The sequence below is a fragment of the Oryzias latipes genome, chromosome 13 (assembly GCF_002234675.1).
Source record: "Oryzias latipes chromosome 13, ASM223467v1".
Classification (NCBI taxonomy): domain Eukaryota; kingdom Metazoa; phylum Chordata; class Actinopteri; order Beloniformes; family Adrianichthyidae; genus Oryzias; species Oryzias latipes.
In genome coordinates this window covers 2,706,425-2,727,369 of record NC_019871.2, presented here as the reverse complement: position 1 = coordinate 2,727,369, position 20,945 = coordinate 2,706,425, and the positions used below count along the sequence as shown (strand labels likewise).

General features: G+C 39.8%; 1 protein-coding gene across 2 annotated transcripts in view; it reads left to right on the top strand.

The window, feature by feature from the left end:
- LOC101158622 (sodium/calcium exchanger 2) overlaps nt 1-20,945 on the top strand; it is a 138,787-nt gene that overhangs the window by 75,543 nt on the left and 42,299 nt on the right. Inside the window, exon 1 of one of the 2 annotated variants that reach the window (XM_023961335.1) lies at nt 18,729-18,787. The exons of the other annotated variant lie outside the window; for it this stretch is intronic. The gene's annotated coding sequence lies outside the window, so the exon portion shown is untranslated. Of the gene's footprint in view, nt 1-18,728; nt 18,788-20,945 lie in introns of those variants that run through there. 2 annotated transcript variants of the gene reach the window in all.

The following is a 20,945-nucleotide window of genomic DNA, read 5'->3' as shown; positions in this document are numbered from 1 at the left end:
CTTCTACTGACTAGCTCAATACAAAGAGTGTATTGCTCACAAGTTTGGCAAATAAAAGTTTTGTTTGGTTTTTATGAGTATTTCAGGTGTTTTTAAATACAGAAGGAACATTTTTCTCAAGAATAAAACAAAGGTAAAATAATTGTTTATTCTCCCAGATCAAATGAGAAATGAAACCGATCTTTAAATGCTGGAAGAACATTTAAAATGGAAAAAAATCATAAGTTCTGTCTCCTCCTCCCTTATTTAAGAATCTCTTAACGGGGTCATTCTCTGAATTCGGTGCACATTGGGTTCTCTGGTGACTGAAAGTTTTACCAAAACAAATTGTGTTTCTTAACATTGCATCAGATTAAGGACTATTTAATCCTCTCAGAAAATATGTTTTCCCACCTTAGACATGAAATCCCCAAAATTATTAGAAAAATGTGTCACCGTAACAGTGTGTTTTGTTACGGGGTTGAATATTTTAGCCAAAAGTTGTCACATGTCTACATTAGCTAGGATATGGAGCTACATATTCTTCCTCTTTCGGCTTCTCCCATCAGGGGTCGCCACAGCGAACAAGTCGCATGGTAAACTTGGCAATGTTTTACACCGGATGCCCTTCCTGACGCAACCTTCTCAAACCGGGCTTGGAACCGGCACAGAGGTGGAGAAGGGAACAGGGAGCAGCCCGGAGTCGAACCCTGGTTGCACGGACGGAAGGCGCCGCAAACCAGCACGAGCTAAACCTGGAGCTAAATATGGAGCTACATATTGCATGAGGAAAACAAGAAATTAATACATTTTTCAAAACAATTGTTGGCTTTTTCCCAAACAATAGTAAATATCATTTAAGAATGTAACAGAGTTGAAAGGTTGAGCTTGACAATAAAAATGAGGAAATATGGGTAAGAAAGTAGGCTAAGCTGTCCTCAGAGAATGAGCGGGAAAATATTCAGTGATGTCACTTCCTGGTTGCTAAAGGAGGTGGACCAAACCTTTTATTGACTGTTAAGGGGTTGAACAAAACTGAAGAACAGGATTAATTGGTGAAATTTTATGAAGATTCATGTATTTTTCTCATATTTCTTTTATTTAAGTGTAAATAAATAGGAAAAAGGTCATATTATTAGAAAAAAACGTGGTTATCGGAGGACATCCTCATTTGGCTCACCTCTACACCTCAACAACCCATGACATTTTTCAAAACATAACATTCAAACTATTTTTGTGTGCTATTATGCAGAGACACGTGGATCTTTCCATTTCTTGTTTTAAAATGCATTTAATGGCTTAATTTATACAAAACTCTTTGAGGTAAACCTGTGGGACACAAAGTGCACCTATTTCACCCAACAATCAATGTTTTCAGTTTTTATTTATGCCCGCAAATAAAACCTAGACATCGTGGATTATTTTCCATTCAGTATCAAAGATTTTTTGGGGAGAAAAAAATTCAGTTTATATCAGAAAAACAGCATCTGGGGGTTGAAGCTGATGAACATCTCAGGCAGCTTTCTCTTCATCCGACACTCAAACAAAGTCAGTAAAGTTGTCCAGAACTAGAGTGATCAGCGCATCAATCAATCAATCAATCAATCAATCAGTGTAACCCTGATATTTTTTCCCTTTTACCCTCCCGAGGGCCTTTTTGCCGCCTATTTGGAGTGATCCATCAGCCTTCAGATAAATTTGACAAATGTTTTAGTTGGCAGGAGCAGAGGCTGCCTCAATTCTTGACTGGCTTCTTCTGACTTTGCATCAGATATTGCTAAATCTTTGCACAGTATTGTCACTTTGAACACTTTGCAGCACATTGACGCAATTTACACTGTGTGACCTTAACACTGTCACTGCTCTTTACATCACACAGTGGGCTACTTAGTCATGTATTTCATTAAAACGTCTTTTCATACCTCACACAAACTTTGATCCTTTTTTTATATTACTACTCTTAGACCCGTACTCTCTTGGGCAGCCGTGCAATACATTTCACTACATATATATGTGACAGATAAAATTCAAATTTGAAATTTTAATTGAAACCACAGAGTTAAGTCCTGCATAGATGGTATGTTCCACGTCAGGATGCGCCCGGAGCAATAAAATGAATCCTGCCGTGTTTTTAATGTTGTTCCAATTTTCATTTCCATTCAGACGTGGATGTTTTGTTCTTGGGGACTTTTTCTTGAAGGCCAGAATTGTCCTAAGGGAAACATAAAATCTTAAACATACAGCGCACACACATGATGCTTTGCTGAAAATAATGGAGGGTGCAATTATTTTTCCCACTGTGATGATATTTCAGCGTTCACTTGTGAGGGAAAAATGATGCGTCAGCCTGTTTTCCAGCAGCTCCTCGAGGTCATAAAACCAGCGCCTGGAACATGCAGGCCTATCTGACCAATCAGAGTCCAGCTGGGGTCTCTGGAGTCCCATCTTAATATATGTCTATGCACATCCATCAATTAGACTGGACATAAAGGCTGCAGCGAACAGGCCTTTCATATTTTGAGTTTAGAAGCCCTTCAGACCAAAACGTAAAAGCTTTCAGCTGTCATGACGGAAACGCTGCGGTCCGAACAGAAACACTGGTGGTGCGGCACCTTGGCTTTGTCTGCTCAGATGTGAATATTGATCTTCTTCAATTATTCAGGAGCAGCTTTGCTTTTTCCTGGAGAAACTCAGTCACAGAAGCCGAGCAGTGCCGGCCGGCTGTCAGGTTCCATTAGATCCAGACCACCACAAACACAGAGATATCTTTTCCATCGGACATTTTCAATCCACCCTGTCTTCTTGCTGAGTTCATCCTCTGATCCTGTAAGTGCTCCTCATGCTTCCAGCACAGCCACCCAATATATCATCTACACGCTGTAGTGAGTCATTGGCATGGAGACGCCGCAGACAAACGTGGACATTAACGTCTAAACACCGATGACCAGCCTGTCGGCCGCATTAGGCTGCCTCTGCCGGGATCGACTGTCTGTTTTCCACCTACCGTCTGTGTTACAAAAGCTTGTTGAGGTTTCTTACGGTTGCTCTAAGCAAAGATCCACTCTAGGAAAGTTGATTGCTCGCATCTGCACGCTGATGAACAAAAGCAAAAACACGTCCCCCAGTGTGTAATAAAGGAGAAATGTTGTTGGCTTTGACAATTTGTTCAACAATTCAGTTAAAAAATATTTTCATATTGTGGTTAACATGTTACTTAATCTTTAAGTTTTCCTTTTTTTAATGGTTGTGGAAAAGTTAAAGTCACATCCGAATGTAGCTCTTCATTGTGAGTTTGAAGTGAGCCCCATCTTTACAGCCTTTGTTTGTAAAGATTGTGTGCACACATGGAGCAGACACTACACCACTGGGACACTGAGCTGCTATAATTCCTTTCTAGTTTTTTAAAGCTGAACCAGGAAGTAGAGAGTTTTGTTTTGAAAGAGCAGCAGCTGAGGCTGCAGTGAGTGGAACACTACGGTAGGTGGGAGGGTTCATTATTTTTCAATTTGAAGTTGAAAGGGCAGCTTGTTTCTTTCTTCTGTCTTTCATCTTCTTTACATCCATTCCTTCCTTTTCCTGTCATAATTCTGGGTTTGTTGTTTCTGTTTAGCGTGTTAAAGGCTACATTTCATTGCAGGATTTAGCAGAGGAGAGCCGGTTCTTGTTTAGTTGTTATTGCATGACTATTTGAAAGAATCAGGTCTGACAGAAAGGAAATGAGTGCAGACACTTCAAACTCACAAGGTGGTGGAGAGGTTATGGTCCGGGCTCACAATCTGTATCGTAAAGTCCATTGATGGCTTACATTTAGCTGGAACTGGGTCAAAGCGGTATTCTGAGCAGCAAATGTACACAAACAGCTTTTATACATGTATAAATCAAACCAGTGGTTAGTTTTAGCTTTCTGTTTTTGCTCCTCTACGCATTTGGTTGGAAGAAATACCTGATCCTTCACGGAGCAGCTGCCATTTCCGTACCGTTGGTCACGCCACCGCGTTCCGAGTCCGCAGCAGAGGTGGGCGGATTTCTGCAGAGCTCAGCTCCTCGTGTGTCATTTCAACTGAGCCGCTGCAGAAAACCCATCAACAACACCGGCAGCACATGCACCCCCACACATGCACACTTACGTTCAGAGGTGACAGATGTGCGTGAGGGAGAGGGGTGAATTATTCAGCACTGTGTTGATGAAGAAACAGCGGGCTGAGGCTGTGCATTGCTAAAGGTGGGACATCGATCACATGCGACTCAACGTGCGGACCCATTTTCTGTTCCTCTGTTTGTGCTCACATAGATTTCCCCTTTGAATCAACCTCCTCAAATTCAGACTATCCAGTGTAAACCTACCAAAGATCCCTTACCGGGATCTCATCCTGAGCTCCTTGCGTCCAAATGCTTCTGGTCATTTGGCCGATCTTTTTTCTAAGAGCTGTGGGAGGCGTGCAGAAAGACTGCAAACCTCCAGTTACACAAGCAGAGAGTAGGTGTCAAGAACAGGATGTCAAGTGAAGAAGAACAGGAGCTTAAAAGACTAAAAAATCATAACATCTACCCAATAAACCAAAATGAATGAGTTCAAACTAAAGACCTGAGTCGAAACCAAAGCAAATGCACGGATCCTTACTGCAGGATCTGTCATTTGCATTAGATCCAAAATTTTCCCCTCAAAGGGCCAAAACAAAAACATGCTGGTGCATTGGGGGGGGCATATTTTTATTATTATTATTATTATTTATTTATTTTTAACTTGTCCTGTCCAACAGCTGGGCAGACAGATGAGAGCTGAGGGCCTCTTGTGTTGGACATATTTTACTTTAGCAACAGGGGTTATGAATCTTCTGACAAACCAGAGGTATGTCTGAATAAACCCCTTTTGGAATCGAGACCAAAGTTTATTAATTTTAAAGGGGGGGGTAGGAGGGTGATTATAGAAGGGGGGGGAGTAAAACCATGAAGCAGCATAAAGCAACAAGTTTCTGGATGTTTATACTTATTACAGTTATGTTCAGACGTAACACAAGTCTATAAGGGCGGGGCCTGTCCACACACACACCCAAATGCCACAAATATACCTGTTGGCTCCAAAAAACGTTCACCTGTCAACATGTACACAATACAAATGTTGTTCCCGCACGCATACTTATGCTTTCAGACCAACTAGTGTGAAATATTTAATTCAATCACCCAAACTATTAGTGCCATTCCTGCTTGTTTTAGAAAAAGGTAAAAATAAGATGCCAGTCATGGCAAATGTTGCAGAAATCTCCTTCCTGACGTCTGTCACGTTGTCTTTTTCTGCCACAGCTGAGAAGGAAAACTTTCTCATTTTTTAAAATGAACGACCTTGGGAGCATTTCAGGCAGCTCAAGCAGTGCATTTACCTGGTTACTCCTCCCTGCGGGCAGTTCAGTCTAATCAACTCACCTGTTCTGCACCCTACTTAAGTTCCAGGTGTGCGGTCCAATCCCTCTTCTTCCATTTCCGCGAGCTCTGCGTTTGTCATCCCACCCTCCTCCCTGGCTTCCATCTGTGAGCTCTGTTAGGGGTAGTTTAAAACCCAAAGTTTTCTATAGAGATCTTTGTTTTATACATCTGAACGGAGCCTCATGCCAAACTAAAAGAAATATGGAATAAATCTCTTTACTGCATGAGTTGTCTGACTGAAATAATATTAATAATGGATGTGATTCACCTGCATTTTTCTTGATGCTCAAAGCGTTTGCAATGTGTCCATTATTCATTCACTTCTCATTCACACTTGGTGATGCTAACTGCTGATGGAGCCACAGCTGCCCAGCTGTGGCTCCATCAGCAGTTAGCATCATCTGAGGCAGACTGACAGAGGCGTGGCTGCCAGTTCACTCTCTGACCATCACCAGGACATTCATGCACATTAACACACCAGTGGAGCCACACTGGCAAGGAGGGGGAAGCGTCTTGCTCAAGGACACAATGACGGTTGACTGGGGGGAGCGGGGATTGAACCGCAGACCCTTCGATCATTGGCCGACCTGCCTGAGCCACTTCCTTTCACTCTCGTCTCACTTGATTAAACTCTCAAAGTTCAAACCTTCATAGAAACCAGTCATAGAAGAGACTGTAAATTCTTTTTGACAGTGGGTCACATCTCGTGTTTATCAAAGAAAATGAGCCAAACCCGTTACGCTTGTATTTTTTTGCTGACACCAAGATTCGTGGGACTTTTCAAAGTTGCACTAAATGTATGCAAAGGGACACATACTGTGTACCTGCATCATCTAAACTGGTATAAAGTCAGTTGTGTTGGATTCGAGAAGCAGTAGCTGTTGAGCACTGAGAAGAATCTTCTTCCATCTGTTTCACTGGGGGGCCAAAAGGTCAAAAAACACCCACATTTAGAAATAGGCACCCTTACGAGGGCTGCAGGCAGGAGACAGGAGAGGCTGCAGTCAGCCAATTCGATGACTCAACGCCAAGTTTGTGCAGCTTTAGTAGAAGAGCCTTAGGATGCAGTTAGTCCTGGTCAGATGCTCCACAGGTGCTCCACCTTCTGATGTTGTTTTAAGATTGTCTTGTGGTCGGCGGTTCCTGAGAGACGCCGAACAGAGCTGACTGCAGTATTGGAAGAGGGTCATTTTTTAAAAACGTCCTGTTCAAGGTCGTTTTTAACGACACCTCCCCTAAATGAGCAGCAGTTATGTCATAACATCTCCAAAGCACTGTGTTGGCTCTGGTGTAACTCAAATTCTTCAAGCATGGAAGCTCCACCCTCCACTGCAGCAGGAACACAATGAAGTGGTGCTCTACACATTGTGAACACTGTGTTTGAAAATGAAAACCCCATTCTGTAAAACCCACATAATTAAAAAAGCTCTGAGTGAGTCTTCAACCGCCTTTTTATATTTCCCAAATACCTTAAGTTGAGACTCAATGAGAATCTTCATGAAAAGGCTGTCTTCTGTGAGACCGAGATCAAAGAATCCTCTTCAGGATTTATTAGTGTCGGGGTTGGTTGGAGGGGAATAGAGTGATGGGAAAAAAGAGGAGGGGGAGGAACAAGAGGCCAACCACTCCACTCTGATGATGGGAGCCGAGGCCGCAAAAGAAAGGAGCGACTGTGCATCCACAGAGGGGTCAGGAGTAAACGCAGCTCAACTAGAAGTGAACAAAAGGAGGACGAGGCACAAAAAACTGATGTTACACAATTAACACAAAATGAAAAAGGTCTCCAGAATAAATGAGATTATTCAGCTGATGGGGCTGAAACAATCCAGCCATTGTAGAGCGACATGTAGAGCATTTCTCTGCACGGAAAGGACATAAATTCCTGCTTGAGGAAGAAGAAGAAATGATAAGAAGAGAATCCACTGAGGGAAGCATTTCAGCATCGTGACGTGACAAAGCATGCAGGCCTTAAACGCCTCATTTATACTGTTGGTAAGGCTTTAGACGTCACTGTTTCAACCTGAAATTGATAGATCTCTGCATGGAAACATAAAGAAAAAACGTGTTAAACCTTGAAGTTTTTTACTTTTTAGATCTGCTTTACATTCCATTATCTTACCAGGACAGTTGTTCAACCTAATTGCAGCACCTGCCTATCCGTTAGAACCATGAATAGATGATAAAGTATGTGTTTTTTCCAGAACATCTCATCATCTTTAGTTGAATGAGTCTCTTAAAGAAAACGTATTTGTGCCCTTTGTTCCTTACAAAATAACAATAATGCTTTTCTTTTTTCAATGCGAGCTGTGTTTACTATGTTGGGCATGTTCCAGGGAACTCCAGGTACAAATTTCATCAAAATGTGGATCACGGTTGTTTTGATGTCTTCATTTTCCTTTTCTTTGAGTTCTTTTAGATGCAGGTTCCATCTCCTTTTATATCTATTTTGTTCCTTGCCTTTTTTCTTTGGTGGTAATCAGTTCCTCTTGAATTTCAGTCAGTTGTTTTTCTAGTGACTCAGTTTTCTTTTTATTTTCAGAAACTTCTTCTTTCATCTCTGCTAGCACAACATAGTTTGCCTCCATCTTAGCACCAAACTTTTCCGTTTTACTTTTTTGTATATCAAATCTATGAGACAGTGTAGTTACCGCTTCCAAAATCGTCATCAACGTTGAACCCTCCTCATCAGACTGTTTTTCTTCCTCCGGCTTGTTCTTCTTTTTAGCTTGCTGCTGAAGCGTACTTGGAGTGGTTGGAGGGGATCTATGTTTGCTGCCGCTTCCAAACTCTTCACTCGACATTTCCTCACAATAATTGTGATCCAATACGCTCATGAAAGTTGTCAACTTCTTCCCCACAAAGAAAAACAAACCTGAGCAAGCTGAAAGGGATCGATATTTACTATTTTTAAAAATTTGAGGGAAAGCAACAAGAGGACCTGAAAACCGTGCGGCTCATCTTGCCCAGACCAATGTTAAATCTTGAAGTTGTGTATCGTATTCTCCGCACTATAGAGTGCACCAGGTTATAAGGTTCACCGTCAATGAATGGTCTGTTTTCGAACTCGTGTCATGTATGAGGTTCATCGAATTATAAGGCGCATTAAGCGAGACAAAAAAGTCGGCGATAAATCAGTCAGTGAGACTTGATTTACTGCGTCCACCGTACGGCTAGAAGTTGTTTGTAGCACACTAAGCATTAGCCACGTTAGCGTATTAACAATACCTGTAACTCCCAACCTGGTTTGAAACACGTAAAAAAAAAACAGACTGATGCTGCTTGTGAAGAAACTGGATTCTCTAGAAAGGACTGTATTCAATTTTAGGTTCGTACCACGTCAGTTTCTTACACACAGAAATAATGAATAATGACTCAGAGACAGTTACTTAGCTTTTGTGGAGGTTTTACTTCGCACAAACACGAAGGGGACAGACAGATGAACATGGTGCATTCAAAGTCCGAACCAATGAGTTCAGGGATGGGCTTGGTATAAAAACCCTGCATTTGCATATTCAGAAGATCGTCCGATGGGCCTCGTGTGAAAAACACGCCCACAGGTTACTGCTGGAGAGGACCTCCAAGGCTAAAGTGAAGATAAGTCTGAGGCCTGCTCAGCAGAAAACATGCACAGAAAAGAGGGAGTATGGGAAGAAACTGTTAGAACAATAGTTTGGCTGTGCTTTCTTCAAATGTAATATAATTTTGAGATGACAATACATGCTCAGTGAATTAAGTTTAAACCATTAGTGTAATAAAAGTTAAAGGCAGTTTCTAACTATTCTTCACACTGCTAAAACAAACATTACTGTTACTACGCTACTGTAACGTAAAAAGAAAAATAATCTGACACCGCTACCCGTTAGCCACATTACCGTGTTGCCTCTCTATATCATGGCTCACCTTACAAAGTATTGCTTGAGCTGATACTTTTTTGCGTGCGTTTTTTTTTTTTTTTTATCTCTACAGCTCACCCTGTTCCGCACCCTGATTGGCTGTTGAACTTGTCCATCAATCTCCTTTGTGCTGCGCCTGCTGCATTGTTGCCAGATCGGGCGGTTTCCTGACTAATTGGGCAGTTTTGATTTTGTTTTTGTGGGTAAAAATTGCCTTAGTGCAGGTGGACATAATTTGGGCAGGTTTGAGGTCAGTTTGGCGTCTTTTTAGTTAGATTCACTTTTCAGGCGGTTATTTTCTTGGGTGGGACAATATTTAAAGCACTTTTGGGCTGGAAAACTATTTCTTTATCTGGCAACAATCTCCTGTACATCTTTGATCACAGTTAGATCTTTGTTTTCATTCTGTAACACTGGACTTATTTTTCCATGAAGGTTTGTAGCTTGTAATGATAACTTTCACAGTCTTGAAACAAATGTAATCCTATTTTGCGGATTTTATATTTATGGAATGTAACAGTTTTTACAAAAACACAGAAACATTTAAATTAAAAAACAAACTAGCAATGCATATTTTCATGTCATCTTCAGCGTTTAAATTTAAACCTTTAAGCAGCTGTGCGTTGAAAATGGGGATTCATTTTCCCCTCAATCTGCCCCCATTTATCCACGACTGAGAATAAGAAGTAAGCATTTGAGTCACATTTTAATGAGTTTATCATTTCTAAAGCAAACCAAAATAAAGCCTCTCGCCATTGAATCTGCTACAGGAGGGCCTGTGCGCTCCATCTGTGCTCATCAACATGAAATGAGCAAAGAGCTGCCGGTGGGATTCAGCGCAGCAGAAGGAATCTGAGTCAAGGTCTAAATGACACATTTCTGCAGAGCCCGAACAGCGAACGCCGGGTGTGAGTTATGACTCTAACTCATTTCATTAAAATGCCCGTCTCGCTGCAGCCCGGCTCTCTCAAACTCTTTTGATATCAGGCAGAATCAATCGTCTTGGCTGCACTGACCCGCGGGTCAGAGCTGGGTCGCCGTGACTACGTTCATAAAGAGGCTCCGCCCCCAGTGCTAATCAGGATGAAGTGACATGTCAGCCGTTTCAGCTGTGCAGAGCTGCTTCGTTGGATTTTTCATGCAGAATCAGAAATGGTGTGGGTTTTTTCTGATTCTCTGACATGTTTTCGTGTCCCTTTGAGCCCCTACAGGTTCAGTAACTATGGAGCGCGCCTTTGGAACAGCCTCCCAGAGAGCCTTAGGGCCACAGAGACTGTACATGTTTTTAACCCTTGTGCTATCCAAGGTACTTTAACGTTGGGAGTTGGGTCATTTGATCTATACATCTCTACGTTTTATGGTTTTTGTTGACTGCTCTTCCTGATACAACCCTCTGCTTTTGACAGCCTAGACAGCACAAACAAACACTGGTTTGTACCCTGTTGAGGATTTTCTTCTTTGGGTTTTTGGATTTTTTTTCTTCTTTGGCTAGTAGGAGGACATGTAAACAGAGAGCTCTCAGAAAAGGGAGGCTTTTTCCTTTTTTCCCTTTTTTTAAAATCTTTTATTTTATTTATTATTTTGTCATTTCATTTGTCCATCTGTCTGTCCATCCTTTCCTCACATAATTTAGTCTTTTATTTATTGTTATTTTAGGGGTTCTTTGTTTGTTTGTTTGTTTGTTTCTTTCTTGTGTTTTCTTTCTCTTTGGTTAATTATGGATTTTTGCGGGCCTTCACATTTGCAGGCGGGGCAGTTACAACATGTAGGGGGCTCTGCCCCCCTTGCCTATGCCTATATCCTGCCATGATTGAGTCACCAAAAAAAGCCCCAAAAAAGCCCCAGATGTGAGATCAGACGAAGAAAGGCAGCTGCAGCGATGCTGAGGAGATGAAAAGGACCTTTCTGATGAAACTGCAGCATTTAGCATTTAGTTAATGAGGCGGAGCAGAAGGCGGCCTAATTGCTTCAGCTTTATGATTTCTTTTGCAGTTGATCAACCGACATAATGCTTTTCATTTTAATGTACTTCATTGTTTATAGATGACTTTATTGATTTGTTTGGAAACTGAGCAGAAGATGCTCGTAAATGATTGGCAAAATTGAAATTGATTGTAATCTTTTCTTTGGTCCAACGAATTGGTATAAGATATTAGAGATAACTGTTGGGTTGAGTGCTCAAACCTAAACTTTATCTTCAATTTGCTCGTTTGACTCATTCAAGAGATGGTCAAAGTCCCATTTTGATCACCTTTTCATGTATATATATATATATATATATATATATATATATATATATATATATATATATATATATATATATATATATATATATATATATATATATATATATATTTCATGTATATATATATATATATATATATTCATGTATATATATATATATATATATATATATATATATATATATATATATATATATATATATATATTTCATGTATATATATATATATATATATTATATATAGATAGATAGATAGATAGATAGATAGATAGATAGATAGATAGATAGATAGATAGATAGATAGATAGATAGATAGATAGATAGATAGATAGATATAGATGTAGATATGTATATATCTATATCTATATATATCTATATAGATATATATATATATATATATCATCAGAAAAATGCAACAAGAAGATGTTAAAAACACCAAGGACACAATTTTCTTCAGAGTAGGTCTTTAATAATGTCCTTCCTCATTATGCCTGTTGCTTCGTTTTTTCCAAACTGAAGTGTGCTTTCTTATTCCAGCAATGAAGCTGCTTTGTGTTTCTTTGTTCTGACACGTTTTAACACTTTTCAAAGTCCTCTACGTCTTTTCAGGTCAGGAAATTGAAAAAGGAATCTCGTCCCTTGCTGTGGAATAGAACCGTTTGACATTTGAGGTCACGAAGGATAAGAAACAGGAAATGATGAGTGACAGACTCGTTGTTATGCCCCAATTATTCATTTAGAGACCCGTGTTTTAGTGAATTTTCCTGAATCAGTTAAAGTGAATTAACAAAGCGCCAAATGGAACAAGATCTGGTCCTTTTCTAGAAACGTTTGTTCTTTTGAATTATCTTCCTTTTAACTTGTAATTGATGAAAACTAACACAGCCCGACAGAAACAGGCCAGCTCTTCTCTCTAATGATGAGTTGAAGGATTAAGTCAAATTCTGCTTAAAAAATACAATTAAGGAGATTTTAAACCAAATGTGCAAACAACAAAAAGACTAAAAAATATATTTGAAACTCTGATGTGTTTTCCTTCATGATCCACCATCCTTGATATAATCTGATAAAACCTGCTGGGAGCCAATGAAATAAAGGGAAATAAATGTGAATCTGTGCTTCAGTAAGTCTTGTTCTCACAGAAATTCTGACACCTTCATTAAATTGGAATATTTACAAAACGCACCAACGGGTCTGATGTAAAAATGTGCTATTCTTCAATAAAAGACCCACATTTATGAGAAAGAGCTGGTAAATTCTAAACTTATCTGATTTTAAAAAGAATAAATACATTTCTGGTATGAGCAGCCTTTGCATATTCTGCAATATTAAAGGTTCCCCAATTTATTTGAAGTTTGACTTAATTTTAGAAATAAAAAATAAATTATTGTTAAAGTTGTTTTTTCATCCGAGATTTTAAGTCTCAGTCAGAAATGGTGTCTGCTAAAAGAAAATCTCCTTAATCTGTGCAAAAACATGAACAGAATTCTTAAAAACAAACAAAAAAGAGAGGAAAAGCAGAAATAAACAAACTGGAAATATGATTTGTTCATATTTATATATAGACTAATATTGATGCTAAAAAGAAATTAAAGAGGAAATCTGTAGGTTGTCATGAAATGTCATTATTGTGTAGTGGTGGAACATTTTGAACATTTTATGTGGGGGCAGAAAACGGGTGGCAAATGATAACATGTTATTTTGATTTATTGTTGAGTTCATGTTAGTTATCAATGATTATCAGTTAAAGCTTTTTATTGTGGAGGCCTCTGTCCCCCCCCCCATAGCTCCGCCCCTGTTTTTGTGTCATAAAGTCTTAATGATAAAGTTAAACTGTGTATTTTCCATTGGTGTATGTGTTTCTGGTCAGAATTGGTTTCTTGACCAAAATGACCTAAAACCAAAGTATGAGATGATACTACTTTAAGAGACAAATCTTTCCTTCAGACCTTAAGACTTTCAGTGGAACATCCCAAATTCTCTAACACTCCTCTGATAATCAGCGTTGTTTCAGTATCTTTCTGTTCCGGTCATTATTTTCCACCTGCAGCCAACAGATGCTCCATAAAACAGTAAATATTGACTGAACCGAGTTGCTGCATAACTTTATTACTGTTGGACATGGAGCAGAAAACCGACTCCAGCCTAGAAAGGAGTCATCTAAAGAAACAGTCTGTTCATTAATTCTGCCAATTTAAAAAAAACAAACAGAAAAAAAATAGTTTCTCTGACAGAGTCACACAAACCGGCGTTGATGCCAAACCATGAACCTGTGACTTTTAAACATCCCTGCAGAAAAAGCACCCGTTGCCATGGTGATCTGCATTCAGACGTGTTGTAGAACACAAAGGAAAGCAGGAATCACATCCTGTTTTGGCAAACTTAGGAGTTTTCCACAAAGAAATTCAATCAGACCCAAAGTATAAAAACGATTTTGTTCACTTATAGTCAAAGTCACTTTAATGTTTTATTTTTTTAACTCTCATAAAAAGAAGAGAAGAGAAGAGAAGGAAACAGTTTTATTGAAGATTATAGGATTATGGATAATCATTGGAAATCATAGCTGGTCTTTTCCCACATATGACATGTTAAGATAGTGGAGAACTTTTGTGAACTTTTAGAAACTTTTTCCCCCAATTAGTTATTAAGTTTTTAAAACTTGCTTTTTAACTAACAAAAATTACCTTAAAACAACATTTCATGAAGAACCACAATCCCACAAGAAGATTTTTCTATGTAGCGACAAGGAGGCCTGGGTCTCCCTGTGCCTGTCCCCAGCCTGGGTAAGACACAGGATTGTGTCAGGAAGGGAATCCAGCATAAAACTATCTGCCTGATCAAACGTGTGGATCCTGGAAAAGTGATGCACTGTGGCAAACCTGAAGAACTTTGAGCTTCAGATGTTTTCTCTCCCTCGACATTCAGGGACTTCAGGGTTTGGAGACCTTCCCTGAGGCCCTTCAGACACCTTTATCACCAAAGTGAGACTTGGCGTTGTTTCCTTCAGGTCACTTTTGTTCTTTGTGAGATTTCTAAAGTGACAAAAGTGCACAAATTTAAGCTTGGTCCAAAAAGGATTGTGGTGTTTCTGTTTGATATCTTCATCCTGGACAGGTGGAGGTCTGCTACAGAAAAAGGAGATGAGAAAAACAAAATTAGCAGGTCAACAAGAGAGGCTGGGCGAGAATTGATGTCAGAAGGTGCAATATTTTAAACAGTTTAGTCAACCAATCTCATGGCAGCAATTGGAAATGTAGGTGTGGCCAAAATTCTGTTCAAACAGCATCAGAATAAATTCAATTCAATTCAATTTTATTTGTATAGCCCAAATTCACAACAGTCGTCTGGATGGGCTTCATATAAATAACTGACTTTATATGACTTTATATTTTTTAAAGGAACTTTCTCTGATCTTTCTAGACTTTTCAAAACCTGAGTTTGAGCGCGTCAGTGTGTTCTCCACGGATCATTTGACCTTTAAATCCTCTGAACTGTGTCTCAGGGAGAGCAGACAGAGGAGGCGGTAATGACATGCAGAAGAACCCTCTGCTCTACAGAGGGGGGGGGGGCAGGAGCAAGTTAGTTCAGGGACAGAGTTTTTAAGGGTATGATTTTCATTTTTCCTCTTGATTAATGTTTTTATAATGAACTCCTCGACGTTGGACTCAGGAAGGAGGGAGGAGGGAGGCTGATGTTTATCGGAGTCACGGAAAAGGTTGCAGCTCTTTCATTAAGCTGCTGCAGGCTTCAGAGGGACTGAGGTCACGCTCTTAGTCAGGAGGACCAACCTGTATTTCCATAAAGATCCAAACAAAGCAAAGGTCTCTGAAGGGGTAAAAAGCAGACAGACGCCTGCAACGTGACTGAAGCAAAGCCTCTGAACTGGCAAACCGAGCTTCTGGGATCCGCTCTGTAATATTTGCTTTGAAGACATGAAGACTGCATTCTCTGAGACGCTTGGTTCCTAAAACCGGAGAGCCTGGTTGCTCGATCAGGAATCAGATCAAATCAATCTTTATTCATATGAAGCAGCAGAAAGTGCTGCACACATAAATAAGTAAATTAATTAAAAAAATACAGAACTTTACCTTCATCACCACACACACACACACACACTTCCCAATCCTTGAACCCGTGGCCATTATTAAGATGAGCACAGAAAGCAAACTAAGTCAATGGGTGCAAACGCTAATAGTCAAAACCTCCTCCTCTGGGGTTGAGGCCTATAGCCAGCAGAGTGCAGCATCCCTGTTTGGCTCTTCCTTGCCTTAAACGTTCAGAAGAGAAGCCATCCCATGAAAGATCTGCACATGTGAATCAGCCTCCTGCTGTCCAAACAGAGGTCAGAGGACAGGCTGGAGAGAGGATGTACCTGTGTCCTCCTGGAGGATAAAGAGGACACTCCAACCCAGAAACCTCCAACATTAACGGATGGATGAGTATTTAGGGAACTGTTAACGGACCTAAACTTTGTTGGAAGATGCAGTGACTAGGTTAGAGTTCAGTTTTGAGGTCACCAAGAAGGTCACCGTGACAATTTGACCCAACTTAAAGTACCTGTATTTTCTTTTTACTATAAGTTGCTCCAGAGTATAAATTGCAGCAGCCAAAAAATGCTAAATAAAGAACAAAAAATCATAGATAATTTCTTCCAAAAGTGCGATGCTTCTAAATAACTTTGGCTTTGCGTAATGCTGCGTTCACACTAAAAGCAACTCACGCGTCAAACTTGCTGTCTCGTTTTTGATGCTCCAGATGCGAGTCGGAAAAACTGCTGTTACAAATTTTGTCCATATATCTCATTTGCATTGCATGAAAGACACGGATAATGTCAGGAGATATTAGGTTTATTTATGTATTTGGAAGAGCTCTACAAAAAATCAGTCACCAAATCTCCATGTCTGGGTTCATAAGATGTTTTATTTATTTTTTTACAGCTAAGTTTGCCATCCATTACTGCAGGATGACGGCACTTCCAGCAGTTCTTCTGTCTCTCTGTCCCCCGGTTTGATGACTTGCTGCCTTGCATTACAGAAAAGGAAGGGACATAAATAAAAATAAGATTGTCTCCATCATGCATACAATAAAACAGAAAGTTCAGAAGAACGATTTGATTCTCTTCCATGTTTGTCTTGTGCGTCGCTGTCTGTGGCGAATGCTGGCAAACACACGTTTTGGTGCCCTCGAGTGAGTGTTAGTGGGAAAATAATAAATAATAAATATGAGCTTATTTATGTTTAAATGAATGATATATAAGTTGCTCCTGAGTATAAGTCGCACCCATTGCAGAACAATGCAAAAAACACAACTTATACTTTGAAAAATACAGTAAATAAAAATCATACTGCCAGAGACGGGGGCCAACACCTTCTTCGGTTTATCTCCAGGCTGTTTTCTTTAGGATCCATGTTTTGTTGGGGTTCAAAACTCTTTTCTGTTTTGTTTATAAAAGACACGCAGTAAAGAGAAGCTTCAGATCCTCGGATTTAGAGGCATCATGTTGGTTAACTATAGACACATTGACAGTTTCCCCACGTTCCCTCAGCCTGTCTCCCATTATTGATTCGAGAGGGATTTCTTTAAATGGAAATTAGGCTGTATCTCCGTTCAGCAGAGACCACACAACCAATACATCAACACCAGTTCAATACCCACAGACCTCCACCCCTGAGCTCTTGGACGTAACCTTAAATTGAATAATGCAATGTTCAGGGTTGTCTGTAGAAACAATACGCGGTTCTGTGCTTCACATTCCAGCTCCAAATACAAATTTATTACATTTCAGCCCTCATGTCATTGTCAGCTTCAGCTCTCTGATCCAAAGAAAGGCCTGAGGGCAAAAATGTCAATCTGGTAATACAAGTAAATGCATGGTAAGATGAAGAAGTTCTTCGTTCCCAAGTCACATAGAAAGCATAAAAAACCTGCAGCAAAAGTTCCCTGAAAGAGTCTCAGATGAGTTTTTCTTTCAGAGCAGCAGAAATGACTGTTTTCCAGCCAGCCAGTAACACTTCAAGCTTCATTCGTGGAGAAAAATGAAGATGGTTCAAGCAACATTTGCACATTTGTATTTTTAACACACTACAATGTGGTTAAACGGGCGTGCAATTCTAGAAAAAGTTGGAAAATGTCTCCTAGAGATGGAGCTGGAAGCACTTATCAAAACCATTGATTGTCTCAGAGAACTGGACTGAGTGAGGATGATGTCACTAGTAGAAAATGGTCTCCTCGCTTTTTCTTCCAATCAGGAGTGAGCTTGTTGAAAGGCCCCACCCCTAACACTTGACAACTCAAAATCTGTCGGAAGTTGTGTCCGAATTCCCACCCTAACCCCCTAACTACTATAAAACTATTTAGTGCTACTATGTAGTGTCCTGAATTTTAAAAGCAATTCGGACACCATGCTCACTACTTTCTTTGTTTTAAATGGTGGATATGACATCATCGATTTCACATTAAAATCTAATTGATATAAGCGTTTTGCAACAATTATTTATGAGTTCAGTGTCTTCTGAAGATAAAAACGATACTTTGTTTAAAAAATATTTTTCAATTTTTTTGGCAAAAATTGTTCAGAAGCAATGCATTGTGGTCTATATTAGCTGATCTAGTGAGCATCGATGCGCACTGGTTTTTCGCAGAGATCCGGACAGTACTAGAAAATAGCGAACGCACTATGTAGTGCACTATGTAGGGGTTATTCGAATTCGGACATAGCCAGACTTTTTGAACAATTGATTTGGGGCCCAGCAGGCTCCACCTACTTTTATTGAGGCATCTGATTGGTCGGTTTATAACATGAATTAGAGAAAAAAATCTGAATAAATGAGGATTATCAACAATGTGTTTTTAAAAAATGGTATCAGAGCCAGAAGGTGAGGTGTGAGGTTGAGGTGTGTGAAAGCAGACCAAACAAGAGTGAGTTTATTCAAACGGAGTCCAGGGTGGAATAAACTTTATTTCACTCCATCTTGGCTACAACATTTATTCCAGATCTCCGTCACATTTGTCTGAGGACACAACAGGGACACACATGGCTGTGTTTTATAGAGGCAGCAGTAAAATCCAGGCTTTAAAAACTACTTTATAAAAAAGAAACAATAAAAAAACAACAGTATAAAGTCCAGAAAAATTTTTTTTTTCTTTTTGACAGAAACAAAGATGCAAATTAGCTTGACGCTGACCTGCAGACCTTCCTCTGCGCCAGCATTACATTTCGCTATCAGCTGGCAGCAGGTCAGCAGTCAACAAGGTAATTTTGCATCTTTATCCTTTCCTTTTTCTATTTTTCCTTTTTCTCTTATTTTTATTATTATTTGCAGACTTTTCTTGTATGATGGCATTTTCTCACCACTCATTCTCATCTGATCTGCTGTTAACTGACACATAAACCTTTGACACATAAACCGAAGATGCCTTGGAGAAACGGTGATATTTTAAATCTGAAGAGAATTTGTAGGAGAGCAGAGAGAAAATTTAGAAAAACTAATTTACCAGTCGACTATGACTTTTTAAAAGATCAACTAAAAACCTACAACCACGCTGTTAAACAGGCAAGGACACTTTATTTTTCAAATCTCATCACAAACAATAAACACAACCCCCGGTTTCTTTTTAAGACTATTGATTTTTTACTAAACAAAGATTTTAATAAATCCATCATGCCTCACTCACAAACTGCATGTGAGGACTTTGCTGACCACTTCAGGAGTAAAGTCAATGCTATTAGATCTAACCTTCAACCGGTACATAACAGTAATCCTAGCAGGTCGGTGGCATTGTCTTTACCTGAGGAAACAATGGAGAGTTTTGTCCTGGTTGATGCAGAGATGCTTGGTGGAGTTTTTTCCCAAGCAAACACTACAACCTGCCTTTTAGACCCCATTCCCACTTCTCTTTTTAAAACATTTTATAAATTCTTTGAGTCAGAGATTTTAAACATAGCTAACTGCTCTCTTCAGACGGGGGTCTTCCCCTCTGCCTGTAAGACGGCGGTGGTGAGGCCCCTTCTGAAGAAGAGTAACTTGGACCCAAAGATCATGGACAATTACAGACCTGTATCCAACCTACCATTTTTAGGAAAAATTATTGAAAAACTTGTTTTTATTCAATTACATGATTTTTTAAATGAACATAATGTTCTTGAAAAGTGTCAGTATGGTTTTAGGACAAATCACAGTACTGAGACGGCCCTTTTAAAAATTTTAAATGATCTCAGACATAATTATGACTCGCAGAAACTTTCTGTTCTGGTGCTGCTGGATCTGAGTGCCGCCTTTGATACAGTGGATCACCAGATTTTAATTGACAGACTTAGGAGTCGGGTCGGCCTCTCAGGAACTGCTCTTAACTGGTTTCACTCCTATCTCACAGATAGACACTTTTTTTTAAGTATGGATACTCGTTCCTCAGGAGTCCATGAAATAGGTTGTGGGGTTCCCCAGGGTTCAATCTTGGGTCCAATACTTTTTAACAAGTATATGTTGCCTCTTGGGGATGTCATCAGGAGACACGGCGTTGACTTTCACAGCTATGCTGATGATACACAGCTTTACATCGCCGTGTCTCCTGATGACCTTGAACCTGTCAACACTCTTTTAAACTGCATTTTAGATATAAAGCTGTGGATGGCAGAAAACTTCTTGCAGCTCAACCAGGACAAAACTGAAGTTTTAATCATTGGTCCTGAAGACAAGAGAGAGATGATTTTACCCAAACTTAGGAATTTTAAATCTTCTCAGTGTGTGAGAAACCTGGGCGTTCTTTTTGACTCTGAGCTGAATTTTACTCCTCACATCAGAAACATTGTGAAAATAGGATTTTATCATCTCAAAAACATTGCCAGAGTCCGCCCGTTCCTCTCTCTTGCCAGCACAGAGGTACTAATGCATGCTTTTATTTTTAGTCGTTTAGATTACTGTAATGCCCTGCTCTCTGGTTTACCCAAAAAGTCGATCTCAAATCTACAACTTCTACAGAACTCAGCGGCACGAGTTCTGACGAGAACCAGAGGGCGGGAACACATTACACCGGTTTTAAAATCGCTGCATTGGCTCCCTGTGCGTTTCAGGATTGATTTTAAAGTTCTTTTAATGGTTTATACATGTTTTTATGGTCTTGGGCCCTCTTATTTAAATGATATTATTTTAAAATACGAACCCTCGCGGACCCTGAGGTCCTCTGGCACTGGCCTCTTAGTTGTCCCTAAGGTAAGGACCAAGACACATGGTGAGGCTTCATTCTGCCATTATGGTCCTCGCCTGTGGAACAGCCTGCCGGAGAACCTCAGGGCCGCAGAGACTGTAGAGGTTTTTAAGAAGAGGCTCAAGACCCACCTTTTTAGTCTGGCTTTTATATGACTTTGATCATTCCTTATGTCTTTTATTATTCATCTATTTATTAATTGAGGT